The sequence below is a fragment of the Diadema antillarum genome, unplaced genomic scaffold, assembly GCF_040938485.1.
Source record: "Diadema antillarum isolate AM-2024a unplaced genomic scaffold, OU_Dant_1.0 seq00001826_RagTag, whole genome shotgun sequence".
NCBI lineage: Eukaryota > Metazoa > Echinodermata > Echinoidea > Diadematoida > Diadematidae > Diadema > Diadema antillarum.
In genome coordinates this window covers 74,888-92,415 of record NW_027272500.1, presented here as the reverse complement: position 1 = coordinate 92,415, position 17,528 = coordinate 74,888, and positions in this window count along the sequence as shown.

Genomic DNA, 17,528 nt, shown 5'->3' with positions numbered 1-17,528 from the left:
TTGAAAATGTTTGAATACATGTTTAATACATAACAGTTGTTAGGTTGCTTTGCCAGCTGCTTGAAGTGCATTTTCGTCACATATTTTAAAACATTTTTCCTGGTTTGTCATGGGGAAACAAACTAATGAGAGAGATTGATACGACTAAGATAAGTTTATTTTTCTCCTTTTATTTTCTACACGATAAGCATAAGAATCAAATCTGTAATTCATACAATCTGAAAAATATTAATATATACAGATACATGCACTCACACTCGTGAACGCATTATGAGTGCATGCATTTCACAAAGGTCTGCATGTGAAAGTTGATCCCTCTATCCGTGCACATATCTATTGCGCCCGATAGCTATCATATCTGGTATCGTGTACAATTAATGGAGGAAGTACAGTGAGATTATTCACGTCAAGGAATCTGAGGATGAGAAAAGTCAACAAAAACCGGTAATATGACCAGCAGTGAAAACAAGATCAGTGAGATGGTAGAAGGATAAAGCATCATGTCAATAGACAGGGAGAGCTAGTGTAGGACTTAAGATACTACGTGATCGACATAGGACTGGCATGCAATGTTTCATTTCCCGTCTTGACATAACTCGTCCATTTTCAAAATCGGGGCATTATTGTTCCTTTGATATTACTCAGCAAATTTTAACGATTTTCATTCATCATTGTTCATAACTCTTTCTCCATTATTTTTCATCCATCTGCCATACTGAAGTGAATAATGCGGCTCATGATAATAAATATTTCTTTTAATATCAAGAGCAAACCTAATCCAATACAAAGTTGGACTCCCTTTCTGAGTACGAATAATAATTTTTCCCATTAATCAATTACATTGCGTTGGATTCCATCCAATTCATATTTACAAACCTATGATATGTTTTTTTTTTTGTTATATTCTCTTTCAGACCAACACATTTTCTAGTAACTCTCAATTGTGCTTGAGAACCGTAACTTTCTTACGGTTTTGAACATGCTGTTTTAAAATAATCCTTGAAAGTCAAATCGAAAGAACAGTATTTGTAAGAAAAAAAGGGGAGTTTGCCTCATTTTCTTTCTTTTTTTTTATTCTTACATATTATGCAAAACACTGATCGGTGTTAATGGTTTTAAAGGTATGGTATAGTATTGGAGGTGATGAGGATTGGATTTTTATTTTTTATTTTTTGCGAGATACAAAGAAACAACTTATGAAATAATACAGAGCACACCATTCTCAGAGGAAGTCAATGTTAAAAAGTGTTCTATTTAATGCCTGAAAGTACATTGTCGACATATAATCTGAGTGTGATACGGACACAGATTTGAAATCTAAATGTTAAAGATGTCACTAAAGTGTAAAATGAAGAGATAATGAAATGAAAATTCATCTAGGCTAAAATATAAGAACCAGGCGCCATCAAAAAAAAAAAAAACACACAAACAAAAACAAAACAACAACAACAATGTAATTGCGGCAGTTTGGGAAGCAGGAAAGTGAATGACACATCACAATACGCGGACTAATCTTGTGGATTTTATCATGTGAGATGCCTCTTTCATATGCACGTATCGTACTAGTGACGCAATAAAAGCCAGACATTTCAAATGCACGCATGGTACCGAAACTGATTTGATACTAGCTTCGTGGTAAACGAGGTAGAGAAGTTTATGTTTGGAATTTGAATTTTTCAACTTCTCCCATTTGTCATAGAGATACTTGAGAGTATGTGTGAGGAAATCACACGAAATATTGATATTCATGTTATTAATCAAGCGTATTAATCAACTCCTCGTAAAACCATATAATCAAAAATAATGACTTTGGGTTTGATAGGTCTCGCCTCGCTTATGTTCATTCGTTATATCATTACTTTATCAATTGATTGATTAATTGATTGATTAATTGATTGATTGAGTGATCGATCGATCGATCGATCGATCGATTGATTGATTGAGTGATTGATTGAATGATTGATTTTTATATTTTCATATCATACAGGAATCTCCTCACAATGATTGACAGCCGAGTATTGGTCCTGTTCGGGCTTCTTTTCATATACCTTCACCTCGGTGGTAAGCAATCCTTCAAGACTTGTTTATTTATTTTTCATTAACATTGTACACTTTTGTTCATTTTGATACGTATTTCTGTGTACATCCTGAAACTTTGAATCAACAGGGTGAAAAGACCTGCTGAAACTTGATAATCATAAGGTTCAGTTGAAATTCAAGGGTGGGCAAAAAAGTCCTCAAACTCATGAAGATAACTATCTTACTGTTTCATTTAGTTTGAACATCTTGATATATATATCATATCATCGTATCAATTCCATTCTTCATTTAAAATATATATTTCATTTATGAATAATATCATATCAGGAAAAACTCAATGATAATGACGTTAAATCATCTTTTCCCTGTGCAATATAAGTGATTGTGAATAATAGATATATTATTCAGGCAGACTCAGAATATATTTCTCCCATAAAAGACATTTCTTCCCATTTTGTTATGTTCGACATTATTGAGATCTATCAGTCGATCTTCCTACATTTCCTTTGTAGCTGGAATGACGTTGAACCTCGAGGTACCCTCGCCTCTCCAGGCTGGCCGTGAAGTCACCGCGGTTTGCACAGGAAATGATATCTCAGGCTCGGCTGTACCAACATGGTATTTGAATGGCGTTCAAATCACAGACGGCTTCACCACCACTAGCGAAGTCTTTGTGGAAAATAAAGTAGAACCTACATGCGGCATTAGATAGAATGGTAAATTTTGAGGTAATGGTCTTGAAGTCTGTCATTTTTAGGACTCTAAAATCCTGTCTGGACCTAGTTGATGTCGTAGTTTATTTGAACAGAATTTTCGAACGAGCGTGAAAATCAAGACTTATAGGCTCAGTTTTTTATGCAAATTTCTGCTCCTTGCTTTCGTGTAATCACATCTGGGCATACTGTCATATCAGAATGAAGTACACGTGATGGAAGAGCTGGATTGATATGTTCCGTGTTATAGCATGAAAGATAATAACACTAACACACTCACACACACACACACACACACACACACACTTATCTCACTTACATGTATATATATATATATATATATATATATATATATATATATATATATATTATATATTTCTCTCCACTGCTGAGTAATGTCAAACAGTCAATGCACTGACATGAAGGAGGCATGTGACGCATTCTACGAAATACAGAGACAGATCGCAATTAAACTGCTCTTTTTCTACCTTTTATTTCCTATTGTATTCTAGGGATATAGTCGCCCTTTAATTTCACAAGAAACTGAAATTTTGACAACTAAATGACAATATCAACATCTAAGGCGAAGACAGAGAACGCCTCAAAAACTGAATCTCTTCACCCCGACGGAAGTCACCTTTCACCCAGTGCGATGCACTCAATGGGTACCAGCGCATTTATTCCGCAGATAATACATTCATTCCACGTAACATGATTCTAAAAGACGAAAAAATACATCGTCTACCCATACACAGCTGTTGGTGGCAAAGATTTGACAGATTGTAGGAGAAAATTAGTGTAATTTTCGTCCTCCACGCATCAGAGCCGAGAAGAGTGAAAGGGAAGAAACTGCATAGACTCTCAACGGACACTCTAATTTGTGTGTAGATATAGGGAGGACATGAAAATGAGAGAATCACTGCAAATGAACATCTTCAACGAGAAAACATACTAGGAAGATGTATGGAATCCTACTGCACCCTCATAGTATTGCTATTGCTTACTGATTAGAAACTATTGAAAGAATACATTAGAAAAGTCACCTTCACGTTCACGCCAAAATGATAATGATATTATCCATTTCTTCGACGAACTCAATGCGCACGATGATCGGATATGAACTTTGGCCGACATCAAGAGAGCGAAACAAAATCTTGTATTTTCTCATCTTCAGAAACAACGTCTCCGACAGGCTTATAAGACAACATGGCCTTAAAGAATCTGTCTTCATAACCTTGCAGCCTATTTTGTCATTGTCATATTCATAAACATGATAAATCTGCTTCTTTTAAGGCATGATGGTAAATACTTCCAAGAGAGACATTAGGCAGGTTATGAAGCTTCCATACCGGACCGTTTACGTTTTTAGACTGACCGGAGAAATATTCAAAGAAACAGATAAATACAAACAAGCCTATACCGGGACTGTCTGGAGTGTAGACAAGCTTAGGACGCCTTACCTTAACTTGTAAGGCTGACCAGAAGCTCAATCTAATGGCACATATTGGTGTTTTGAGACATTCGGTTTCTGCCCATTGCATATAATGGTTACAATTAAAAGTTTTGTACCAGCCGAGACTTGTATTATTAAGGTCACAGAAATGATCAATGCAGAGACTAAAGTACTTGAAATAATCACAGCAACGTGGTTATCAGTTCTATACTTTGTGTGTACCATATTAACTAATCTCTTGCAAGCGTAATGAATATTTAAATTGTCGAAATTAGCACAGCGATAACGATGTTTCTAACGCTGACGGCAAAATGAAAAAGATTGGAGGTTGAAAGCGGAAATGAACTTTCACCTACAATAGGGAATCTCACAGAAATATGCTTTTCACACCCCTTTAGGTTAACAAATTTCTTTATCTATAGAAGGTGTTCAGTAATTGAACACTTCTTTATCTTTCCTGTGTTGATATAGGACTGATAGGTGTGTGTAGTTTGGAGTTCATGAGTCATTTTGTTATACTCTGAATTAGAACATGCTAGGAGAGTGATGTTTGACATGATATAACGTCCTCTCTACGACTACGTGTAGATGGACCGCATTATAATTACTTTTGTTGTATTATACAGATTAATGTTTTCCTTATATGAAAAGGACACTGGATATGAAAATAGCAAATATTGATGGTGGAAGCAATAAAAGTTCATGAGACAAATAATGCAAGTAAATCGTCTTTTCATGTGCATTTTCTGCCAGTTCCATCCACAGGAAGTGTTTCATGTTTGATCCATTATTTCATGTATAGTCGTATAAGCTCTGACAAATACGGAGAGTACCAGTAGTAATTACAATTATTGTCTCTAGTATATGTATTGTGACAGGTTAACCGACAGCGTACTAATTTTTCAGGACAGGTTTGAATCCCTGATGGACGGAAGAGAACGACCGGTCGTGTATATCGACACACAGTTCATGTTGATAACATGACGCTAGTAACATTGTTATTTATGTCTTAGTGAATTAGTAATGAGGATAAACTCTAACCTTTTCACCTTATCCATTTTCTTTATGAAATTGTCATCTAGAACGTGATGAGAAGATGATATATTGTGGTTTGGATGACCAGCATCACCTACTGACAAAGGCAGACTACGTTCGAAAGTACATCGGCCACACTACTTTGCGTCTGTGGCACTGGCACAAGTACGTGTCCCGGCTATGAGGGTGAGTATAATGCGGCTTGCTATCTTGACAACGTTCCAAAACACACACCATACATTCAGGGCGAAGTGAAGCAGTAAAGCATGTTCAACATTATTGTTTGGAAGAATTCACTTACAATTTTCCATCCTATATTCAACGATATTACCGCACACTAACTTATGCGCTAATAGTGGGCCTAGTAATACACTCGCATATATTTTTCAGCACACAGATATTATGTTTATTCATCATTCAGTTTTACAATGCAGACTGTGAAAGTGAATTTGAAGTTGAAACATGAACAGAAGTAATATGTGACATTAAATTATACATGTCATAATCATGTCGTTGTTATTATGAAAGACCTCATTAAACTTTAAAAGTACAAAATAGGACTGGTCGAATTAAGATTACAACCTGACTGTCATGTTTCTGTTTTGTGCACAACGCCTTCTTTGCTAATTTCTTGATCACACATGATCACTCACTTACTTTTATGTTTTAATCAAATGATTAACAATTTTACCTCTTTTTATTTGCGAAATGAATTCCAAGCTGCAACTCATATTCATCCCTTCCCGTCTTGTTTCGGACAAAGATTAAGATTACTTTAACCAAAAACTGAATATTCGAAGAGATCATTTAAATACAAAAATGCCAAGAAAATAAGAATGCTTGAAGGATTGTAACAACGTTATTTCATTTTTTCTTTGCCAATGATTTGTTACATTCTCCCCTCTTCCCTTGTGTTCTTTTCTTTTATTCTCTACTTGAATTAATCATAATTATGCAATTGTGTCATTTTTGCTTTCTCAATTTATGTATCTCATAATTCCATATTGTGGTATCTATAGTTTCCATGTTCTGGACGACATTAGCAATGTCACGTTGGCATCACTGAATATGGGCTATTCATCAGCTGTTTTCTAGTATACAGAAAATAAAATCAATCAATCAATCAATCAATCAATCAATCAATCAATCAATCAATCCATCAATCCATCAATCAATCAATCCATCAATCCATCCATCCATCCATCCATCCATCAATCCATCAATTATGTTAATCTTCTTTTCTTTCATTTCATATGTACCTATCTTATATCTTTGTATTCTATATCTTATATTTGAATCGCTTATAGTGAGGCTGGTTGGTGGATCAACCCAAAATGAAGGCCGCGTTGAGATATCGTGCAACGGGCAGTGGGGCACGGTTTGTGATGATTGTTGGGATATCAACGACGCGCACGTCGTGTGCAGAGAGCTCGGCTACCCATCGGCCTCAGCTCATTATACTGCAGCCCACTTCGGACAGGGATCAGGACCAATCTTGCTTTCCGGAGTTAATTGTGCTGGAACTGAAAACTCCTTATTTCAATGCACTCGACCATATTGGGGATGTGATGGATTTGATTGCCGTCACAGTGAAGACGTCGGAGTGAGATGTGAGGGAGACAGTAAGTTTAAATCTTAAATTCATGAAAGATTAACCTGTAGCCAGCCATGGAGACGCCCAGCATTACACGTTTATGCAAAGAAATACCGACTTCACGACAGAGTTGGTAATTAAGACCTCGTAATTTAAATCGTGAGATCCTTGGGTCCAATCCCTAGATATACAGGGGTTATACTCTCAGGCAAGGTCCATTGTCCTCATTGCCTATAGTCCCTGTAGAGAGAATTTAAAGCTGTGTTTTCGTGGTTGCTTACTTCCAAGCATCCATTGGTTCTTCAGCGGCCACAAAAAATAAATAAATAAATAACAAATAAAAAAAAACAATATAGCTAAAAATCTGTTGTACAGTAGAATATATATTTATATGTATATGTGACAGTGCACCTCAAAACGAACATAAAGTCGCACACACTGATTTTGCGTGAGGACTGAAAATAAAGTGAAATGGGTCAACCTAGCCGAACTTGACTTTTTCATATTTTCTGAAAGAGCGGGTCTTCTTTTACATTATGCTAAAATTTGGTATCATAAAACGGAAAGGAAAGTGTGTTTTTTTAGCAGTTTATCTCGAACATTTTTGGTAGAATAGGGTGATTAGGTGTGTCTTTAGAATCCCTTCTTCATTTCTGAAAAACCTTGTCCACACTCTTCACTTTCAACTCTAATAATTTTTGAAAGGATTGTGCTACTGCTTTGAAAGTTGGCATTAATTATGTACAGAATGTGTTAATGAGGTATGCTTAATTGCAATTTAATCTGATAATCCCTTCATTGATGTCACTCTGGTGGTTTACTTCCTGTTTTTGTCCCATTCATCGCACAGCCAGCACGGTTTGGTAAAGATTAAGCGCTTGAATAGACACTGTACGTCAGAGCCTCTTTTCTCAGTTCACACTTTTCCTGAGTTTGTGCTTTCTTTCAAATATTCAGATAGGTTAGAAGAATCCATTTGATTTGAGTTATACATCATTTTAAAGCTTAAAGTCTGCTCTTTCAGAATATGGTCTTAACTAAAAATTCATGTCTGGCGACTTTTTGTTTGTTTTGAGGTGCAGGGTCACATATTATATATTTTGAAAATACATTGAGAAAATCTGACATGTTTTCTATCATAGTCATCATTTTAGATTTCCTCCAAAACGGTGTCCATGGAAAGGCTTCGCTCGGTTTATTCTTGCTAATTACGATATATTATACGACATGTTTTTTTCTCAAGACTTGGGTATGACATTTGCCTTTGAGTGTGATGAATTATAATTAGTCTAGGACAAGGCTAGAATGGACAGCAGCACAAAATAATCGACGAGGACATACGGAACAACAGTAGTAATTATGATAATGTTGATGATGATGAGGATAATGATGATAATAATAAAAAATATAAATAATGATAATGATAGTACTTTTTCAAACGTGGCATTGTTGTATATATTATAACATTAGCACTGCTGTATAACGCATGCATGGCTAATGAAAGCTTTCAAAGTTTCGATTTTCAATAAAACATATACTGGCGATACTGACGAATCCACTTTGCAATGCATGCTACCTATATGACAACCGAGCGTTAGTTGTGAATTCTATCCTCAAGGTAGACATAAACTCTATTCTGAAGTGAAATATTGACGCAATGAGCCTCTAATGTTATTTTTTTATTTCTTTCTTTTTATAAAGAAACAGAAAAAGTAAATAGGTACATCGTTCGTAGCGAGCTGACATTAATCCCGACCGTAGCTTACCGTGGGGGCGTCCTTCAGTGCCAACTTCTCAGCAGTGAACAGTCCAGAACATTACAAGTCCAATGTAAGATTTTTCTTCTTTCATCAACGAAAATGTACTGTCATAGAGATGAGACGTAAAATGGTGAAATTGTGCAAGGATAACTTCAATCAAATTTTCCACGATAATGCCGTCATAACTTTGCATTTTAGTTGAGCCTAAGAATGATTTTGAAACAGAATGTAATCAGCCAAAACATACGGATATTTTGAAACAAATTGCTGAAGGATAAGAGATATAGGCTTCAAAACTGGACTTACCGGTTTTTGCAAACAAACTCTTCAATTCCAAATATGCTGAAGTCATTATGACATTTCATATATTTCTCATTTCACTGGATAACACTAAATAATATTATAAGACGTTTACACCCATTAGACAGCATCTTCGTATTCAGAGTGTTCACGCACGAAAGATTTAAGACTCTAAAGAACTGCTATGAACTGATAATCTGTCATTGTAAAATTGTGCTTGCTCATTATGTTCATGGACCCATATATAACTTGTTTTCCGTTTTCGATGTAAGCTCACATAAATGTTTATACCTTTATATAAATCTGCATTCTGTAGTAAATTACACAGCTTGTACTTCTCCACTCTTTGCATGCATACTTGCATTATGCATTGCCTTTTTCGATGGAAGTAAAACAATTGAATTAAATAAAATTGAATTGAATTTAGTTTGATTAAACTGAATTGAACTGAAGTGAATGAATTTTCTGTATACATAATAATAAGAAGAAAATCTACTTTGCTATATAATTTAAAGGGACTGTACAGTACAGAAGAGGTGGGGACTTATGTTTTGAAAATTCTTATGAAATATGAAAGAGCGTGTAACTTTAAGAAGGATTCAACGTTTATTTGATGAAAATTGGTTTTCAAATGGCTGAGATATCCAAAACAGTGATGATAATAAAAGGCGACAGGCCACGCCTTTTATTAGGATCTCTTTGTTTCATCTTGTTTTTGGATATCTCAGCCATTTCCATGCCGATTTTCATCAAATAAGCTTTTGATACCCCTTAGAATTGCATGCTCTTTGACATCTCATTAAGTGGTTTCTGAATATCTCGCAAAGCGTATAAAGTTAAATCCTCACCTCAACCAGAACTGTACACACCCTTTAATCACCAATGACTTAGTTACCTGTCTGGTTCTAATATTTGTCACGTGACAGACGCCCCCGCGGAAAATATCACTGTGATCCAGATCAGCCACGTCGAGGACGAACAGGGAACTAATAGCCTTCAGATCACGTGTCACGTCAACTCCTGTGACCAACCATTTCCACCAATCAGGACATACGAGATTGCAATCGATGACGTCATTCAGTCATCTTCAAGCTCCCCTTCGGTGACCCTTGACCCTCTCCCCAGTGGATGCGTAGAAATCTCCTGCACCGGAATCAACGAGATTGGTAGGACGACCACTGTACAGACTTACTGTACGAAAAGCTGCGGTAAGAGAACATTGCAATATTGAATCCTTGTATGATATTAAGCATCAAGTATCTATCAGACTCAAAAACCATCCGGGATTTTGTAATACCTGATAGGGTCACTACATGCCGTAAGCTTTGGCTAGGAACACTTGTAATTTGATGACGGTTATACCGGGTGCACATCAAAAGAGAACGACACCCACGAGTCATACAGCCCACAAGTCATACAGCTCACAAGTCATACAGCTCACAAGTCATACAGCCCATGAGTTGTACAGCTCACGAGTCATACAGCCAATTAGTTCGACACTAACCCGACAAGGTCCACGAGACCGACACATTACGTCCCATGTTGTATCTGTCGAACTCGTGGGCTGTTTTTACCTAGTGTCGAACTCATGGGCTGTATATGCCTAGAGTCGAACTCACGGGCTGTATGACTCGTGAGCTGTATGACTCATGGATCTGTTTCCAACGTCGATCTCGTGGGCTGTATGACTCGTGGGTGTCGGTCTAGTGCGATGACCCCATTATACCCACTATTGGGAGATTTGGAACTATTATCAGTGTCAATGTTCTACTGCTATTGCAAGGATACAGCCAATTAGTTCGACACTAAACCGACAAGGTCCACGAGATCGACACATTACGTCCCATGTTGTATCTGTCGAACTCGTGGGCTGTTTTTACGTAGTGTCGAACTCATGGGCTTTATATGCCTAGAGTCGAACTCACGGGCTGTATGACTCGTGAGCTGTATGACTCATGGATCTGTTTCCAACGTCGATCTCGTGGGCTGTATGACTCGTGGGTGTCGGTCTAGTGCGATGACCCCATTATACCCACTATTGAGAGATTTGGAACTATTATCAGTGTCAATGATCTACTGCTATTGCAAGGATTTCCAATAACACCATCATACACTAGTTGGATAATTTTGCTGCTATTACAAATGTCACGCCTCTGACTACCTATGGAACATAATTAGTTCTAACATTGTAACTTCTTTGACTTCCAATAGCAACCAGTGGCGAGCCCCCCGCATCTGATATCTTGTCGATCAAGACTTCGGAGTTTCTGGACAAAGACCGTCAGATGAATCTGCTAATCCTGTGCAGAGCGAACCTAAGCGACCAGTCCTACCCGTACCTCCATTCGTATTCTATTGGAGTTGATGGGACCATCCTGTCCAACGCGAGCTGGACCTCGGCCGTCTTGGGACCACGCCCAAACAGGTGTATTAATGTCACGTGTTCCGCAACTAATGGCGTCGGAATTACTTCCACGTTGGCAAAGCACTGTCCGAGAGGTGAGCAATAGGAAATCAAAAAGTACCTCTCTCCCATCGTCTCCACGGCATTGATTAATAGAATTATTTCCTTTGTAGAAATCCTTTGCGGGACATGTTCTTGCGAATTTTGGAAATCATTTGCAATGGTCTGGAGTAATTTCGGGACTTTAGGGATTGGTGGGAAAAGCTGAAAATATCTGAGATTTGCTATTCATTAAGTTTAATTTCTGTCCAGTAATATGAACTTTTCCCCTTTTATTAATGTTAATGTATTACAAACAACCAAACAATGTTTGTAATTGAAGAAGGCTTCCTTCCACAACAAAATATGTTACAGAATTTCATTGTTCTGCTTTAGCGCTTTACCCGAAGTAAGAATAGTTTGACGTATACATAACTATGGGTCCAGCCCTAGAGAAACTTTACATGGTTATTATTACTTAATCAAGGAGACGCTACATGTCTTTTTGATTAAGTAATTTTGTCTTTTTTAAACTTTATTAAGTCCTTTCCAATTGCCTGCTTTAGCGCTGGCATTGTTTAGTGCTCACTTCCAACACATTGTGTCCATAAACCCGGATTCATGTATATGTTTAAAACAATACTAATGTTATAAGGCCTCCGCAACTTTTGTGAACTTTTTTTTTTACTACATCCCATGTACATCTCTTTCCATTCCTCAGACCCACCTGCGCCTAACATCATCTCTATCAAGGTAGAAGAAGACAAGGATGACTGGGGAACGAATCTCAATATCTCATGTCACGTGGATCCGATCGATCAACCGTTTCCACCGATCGGTGTCTTCGAAATCACCGCTGATGGAGACATTTTGTCAAGATCCAACTCCTCTTCAACGATCATGGAAGATCAACCCAACCGGTGTATCGATATATCGTGTACCGGTATCAATCAATTTGGGAAGACGTTTTCTACGTGGAACTACTGCCCACTGAGAACAGGTAGATTTCTTATAGCTTCTGATAATAATAGAAAGGATAATAGATGATATTTCTTTTTTGACTGAGAGTTCATGTTTAAATGTGTTGAAATGCTTTTATATATTTCGGCTTTTTGGTTTCTTTATTATGTTTTGTTTAGGCAAGTTTTATAGGCTTGTTATGGGTGGAGATAAGACAACTTAAGAGCAAACAAACGGCTTGTTTGATTTCAAATATTCTTTTAAGTGAGATTATTTTATGGTCATAATATTATGTACTTTTTGTTTGGACTGAACTTGTCGAGAGTAGGTTTGTTCTGCTTTTGGATGATGTAAAATACATTGCATCTTCTCTCATAGGTCAAGCGCCCCCAGCGAGGAACATCCTCTCCATCGAGACCCAGGAGATCAATGGGGAAGGAAGCCAGGTCATTCTCATTATCACGTGTCACATCAGTCTTCAAGACCAGCCGTTCCCACACCTTCACACTTACACCATCGGAGTCGACAACACCACGCTTTCCTCGTCCAGCTGCGCCTCGGCTCTCTTCAGACCACGCCCAGGCAACAGGTGCATCAATGTCACGTGCTCTGGGACTAACGGGATTGGTTGGACCTACACAAGTGCTGAACACTGTCCAACTGTGGGCTCAGATAAAGGTATTAAAGTCAACGCAAGGTACTCCGATGATGATTCAAAGTTCAAGTTCCAAGTTTGAAATTATTTTCATTACAATCAATTAAACAGATAAAATTATATACAAAGCTTAAAGCAGAACACATTTGTAAAAATTGCAAAATACGTAAGGAAGTCATGGAGTGTTTTCATAAACTCTAAATCTATTAAACCAGTTTGACTCGATTTTTTAAGACATGTTCTAATAGGGAAATTCACACGAAAGCAGGAATCAGTGTGTGTGTGTGTGTGTGTGTGTGTATCTGTGTGTGTATGTGTGTGTGTTTGTGTTTGTTTGTTTGTCAGTTGTAGTTAACTCCTAAGAAACACTCAAAGACGGTGTCAAACTCATACATTATTGCATCATGTAGGTGATACGACCAGTTGTATGTAAGTGGACGAGAAATCTGGGGTCTTACAGTCTGGACGCAGAGTGAACCTCATAACGTCTTTGTCGTTCTTTTTCCATTCTGTCGAAGTAATTTTCACTCACTTAATATCTGGTCCTGCATTACTAACAGGTCCAATTGCTGGTCTTCGTCGAGGATTTCTTCAGCAGCCGTCGACCACGTACGCCCTGCTCGTCGCCGTGTTCTTCCTGTCGTTGTTGACCTGTGCGACAGTAATAGTCAAGAGGAGAGAGGTCACTGTCTTTTGAAAATTAAAAGCCTTGTAATACATGCCAACCTTTTTTTTTTCTGATTTTATTGCTTCTGCTGAATAAAGCTGAACCTTGGTCTTCAATCTGGCTTTCGTAATCATGACAGGGATAACCATGTTTGTTTGTTTGTTTTTTGGTCTATGATAGGATACTTTTTTAGTTTTGCTTCATATTCTTTCTTAAACACTACATCTGCGTCTTGTTTTAATCCTGCTTATCATAAAACGACAGATAATCATTTCATGTAACATAGGACGTATCGATTTCTGTATTGCAAATGTATAGATTTCATGCGATTTAATTGTTTTCATAATCATGTAACATTGTGACTAGCTTTAACAGTTTCAGGTTGAACTCTTTACATTTTATACAATGATAATAATTAAGTCTTATAAAGCACTCATTTTATATTTAGAAAAATACTCATAAAGCTGTGAAAAAAAAAAAAACTTCTATATTTTTTTCTCAACATAATTAGGCCTACCTGTTCATCACTCGGTCTAAGTGCTGTTCTAAAACTATCATGATATTCATCTTTTTGTATCATTTTTAATATGGCTAAAATAAGAAAGAGAAGGGTTTCTCAATTTTTTTCCAACTAGCTTTGTTATTACTTTTTAAAAAATGTTTCTAAATAAAAAAACATGTTACAATAATATTGTGATAAAAAAAGAACAAAAAACTATTTCCAAAATTCTCTCTTAATATTGCTTAAACCGCTATCTATTTCTGTTACGGACCTCTCTAAATAATAACATTTTATAACACTAATATTCTAAAGCCATTATACTAATACCTATTGGTGATAGCAATTTCACTGCACTGTTGTTGAGTGAACAAGCTAAAGTTAGATTAATACTGATATGTTATTATGCTCAATTACTGCAAGGCTCCAGTCTTGTTTAGTAACTGATAAACATGTAAAACCGAATCTTATAACGTGGATCTATTTTATTTGACTGTGCAGAGCATATTACCCAGTAAAGGTTGAAAATGATGCCATTTTATCTGTCATCTTATTTCATTAACGTGTCTTTATATTGCCTGGAATTTCTCGTATTGATTCGTTTGTGTGTGTGTGTGTGTGTGTTTACAATATCATGACAAACTGATGGCATATTATCGACTCATGGGGGGAAAGAGAGAGAGGTTATAATGATATTGAAGTACAATTCTGTATTTTCATTACCTTTGCCACAATTACATTTTTACTTTTTGCAAGTTTCAATGAAATGTCATAGTTGAGTCCGAAAATTTTGTCCACAATTAGTTTTAGAGGCTGCAAAGTATGGTTTTACATGATAATAGTCCTATTATTATTATCATTTATATATATATATATATATATATATATATATATATATATATATACATTGTATATATATATGGAATACGTATCTGCAGTCTCATTATATAACACTCTACCGTAAATTCTGATATGATATTGTAATACACAAGTGTTAGTTTGGTTTGTATGAAGTAATTTTCCTTAATTTCTCGGCAGCTGTGTTGTATATATTCAAGGTCATTCCTGCCTTGGTCTAGACCGAATGTGATTCCTGTATGGTGTCTCTTTTTCTTGTATGTGTGTTAGTTGTGGTGATTTGATGATCATGTGTGTGTGTGTATTAAAGGGAAAGCTCTCTTCAGCGATAATGGTAAAACCCGCCCTGCGTATGAAAGAAAAGTTGGATAAGTTTCCGAATCTTGTTCACTCATTCATCTATACATGATACAAGACGTGTGTGTGTTTGGATTTTTTTTTTTAACATTTTCACTTTTGCATAAAATCAATTCCAGTCAAAACTTAAGAAAGTAATAGGAACATATCAAAGTTATGCAGGTAATGTATTTTATGTGTTTATACGTGTATATGTATATATATATATATATATATATATATTGATTTACACAGACATAAGGTATAACTTAATTGTTGACAAAAACTAAAAAAAACAATTACACTAATAATCATATCTAATTTTTCTCAGGCGTATGTCTATATTGCGAATATGGCGTGAAATTTGTGAAAGTCCTCTAGCCCTCAACTTGTTCTGAGCTGTAATGGCTGATCTCACCAAAGCTGGCCTAGCCAACCAGAATAGAACGAATGAACATGTCACATTCCTCTTGTAGAACTACTCCACTGTTATAAGATTAAACGTAACACACGCTAGCTTCGTCGAGGCTGTAGGACACAGAAGCATTGTTAATAATTATTTTCCTTCTTTTCCTTTTACTTATTACATGATTACATTGCACATCTTTCTAATAAAAATATGTTGTGTCCATGCTTTTTATTTGTGACCTTAGTCAAAGAATTTCCCGAATTTTTCTCAAAATATATTACCTCCCCCCCCCAAAAAAAAAATATATATATATAAAAAATAAAATTTCTAATCTGTAATACAGAGTTAATCGCAATATAGTACATGTTTAAGAGAACTACATAAGATTCACGTGACGGTAATCTTTACACATAGATTAGAGCAGACGGGGAATTCCTCAGTAAGACAAATGTTTTGTGCTTACTGCTGATTTTCGTAGATTAGCAAAATCGTCATTTTAATATTAATGGTTGTCGTTACTTAAGAAGAATCATCTTTCTCTTTCTGTCTATTAAAGTGAAATAACACTTTATAGGACAACAAATTAAACAAAAAGATCTGAGATTTTCGGGGTAACTATTGATTGATTCGATTCGATTGAATGAAAACTGTATACTTTCAATGATTAGCTTGTGCGGTACATGTAACGTTGTATTGTGTTATAAAGTCATATATAATTAATGTATTGTAGTAATGTAACGTAAGTGAGGGGACTGCAATCTACAAGTTCGCTTTTTAGCAGCCCCTCAATTTCCATGTCCATGAAGTCCTTTTAAGAACCAATATGTATTATTATGTTCCAATATATGTAATCATGTCAAAGTGTATTACCTGTGTTTGATTGGAAATGAAAATAAAAAAAAACATGTGTGAAATGAAATGAAATGAAGAACTATCAAGTCATTTAAATTTCTAGCTGGTTCTTTTTGGCGTTTTTACTTTTCTTTCTCCATTATCCACTCCCCACAAACCTCTATCATGACCACCCTTTCTGTTGCCTACAGTTCCCATTCTCATCCATGACAAAAACCAGTTTAAACGTTTGCTTGCACTACTTTGCATAATTTACTTACATTTTGTTTTTGTTCTTTGTAAAAATGTCACATGAGAATAGAGTCAACAAGGAAACAAAGGAAAGTTACTTGAATTGATACGAATGATGATGCTCCCTAATTAGAGAGGATGACCAACCGATGAGCAATGAAATTATCTTCAAACTTACATAAGAATAATTGAAGTGGAAAAGAACCATGAAGAATATTTCAATAACGCAAAACCTCTTGAAAGCGTGATTGCAAGGTAGGCAAACTTCTAGGCTTCCGTACATTCATTTTCTGAATTTACACTCCTCGTGATCATATTGTAGTTGACATAGATAATCAGTTCCTTTGTTTTTAATGTCATATACATTACACTACATTACCTTATTGAATAGTTTATACACAGGAATTCCGCAAAAGAATGCACGCAAGTTGTTCCCGTGGAAGAGGTTTTACTGCATGAAGACTGGACTCCACATTCGAAATGTAAATATTAGCCACATTGTTAAGTAAAAGCAGCTTCTCAGTATGAAAGAAATTAGGTATATATTGCTTCGCTGGAAGTGGCATGCGAGAGATTCACCAGACAGGAGGTCAAGCAATACATCAACAACCATCAGTATTTCCTGTAATAATAATTATGTCCTGTTTCATAGACATTGAATTTGAACAAAAATGCTTTCCTTCGGTTGATCGTAACCACAATGGAACGTGCAGACATGCAGTC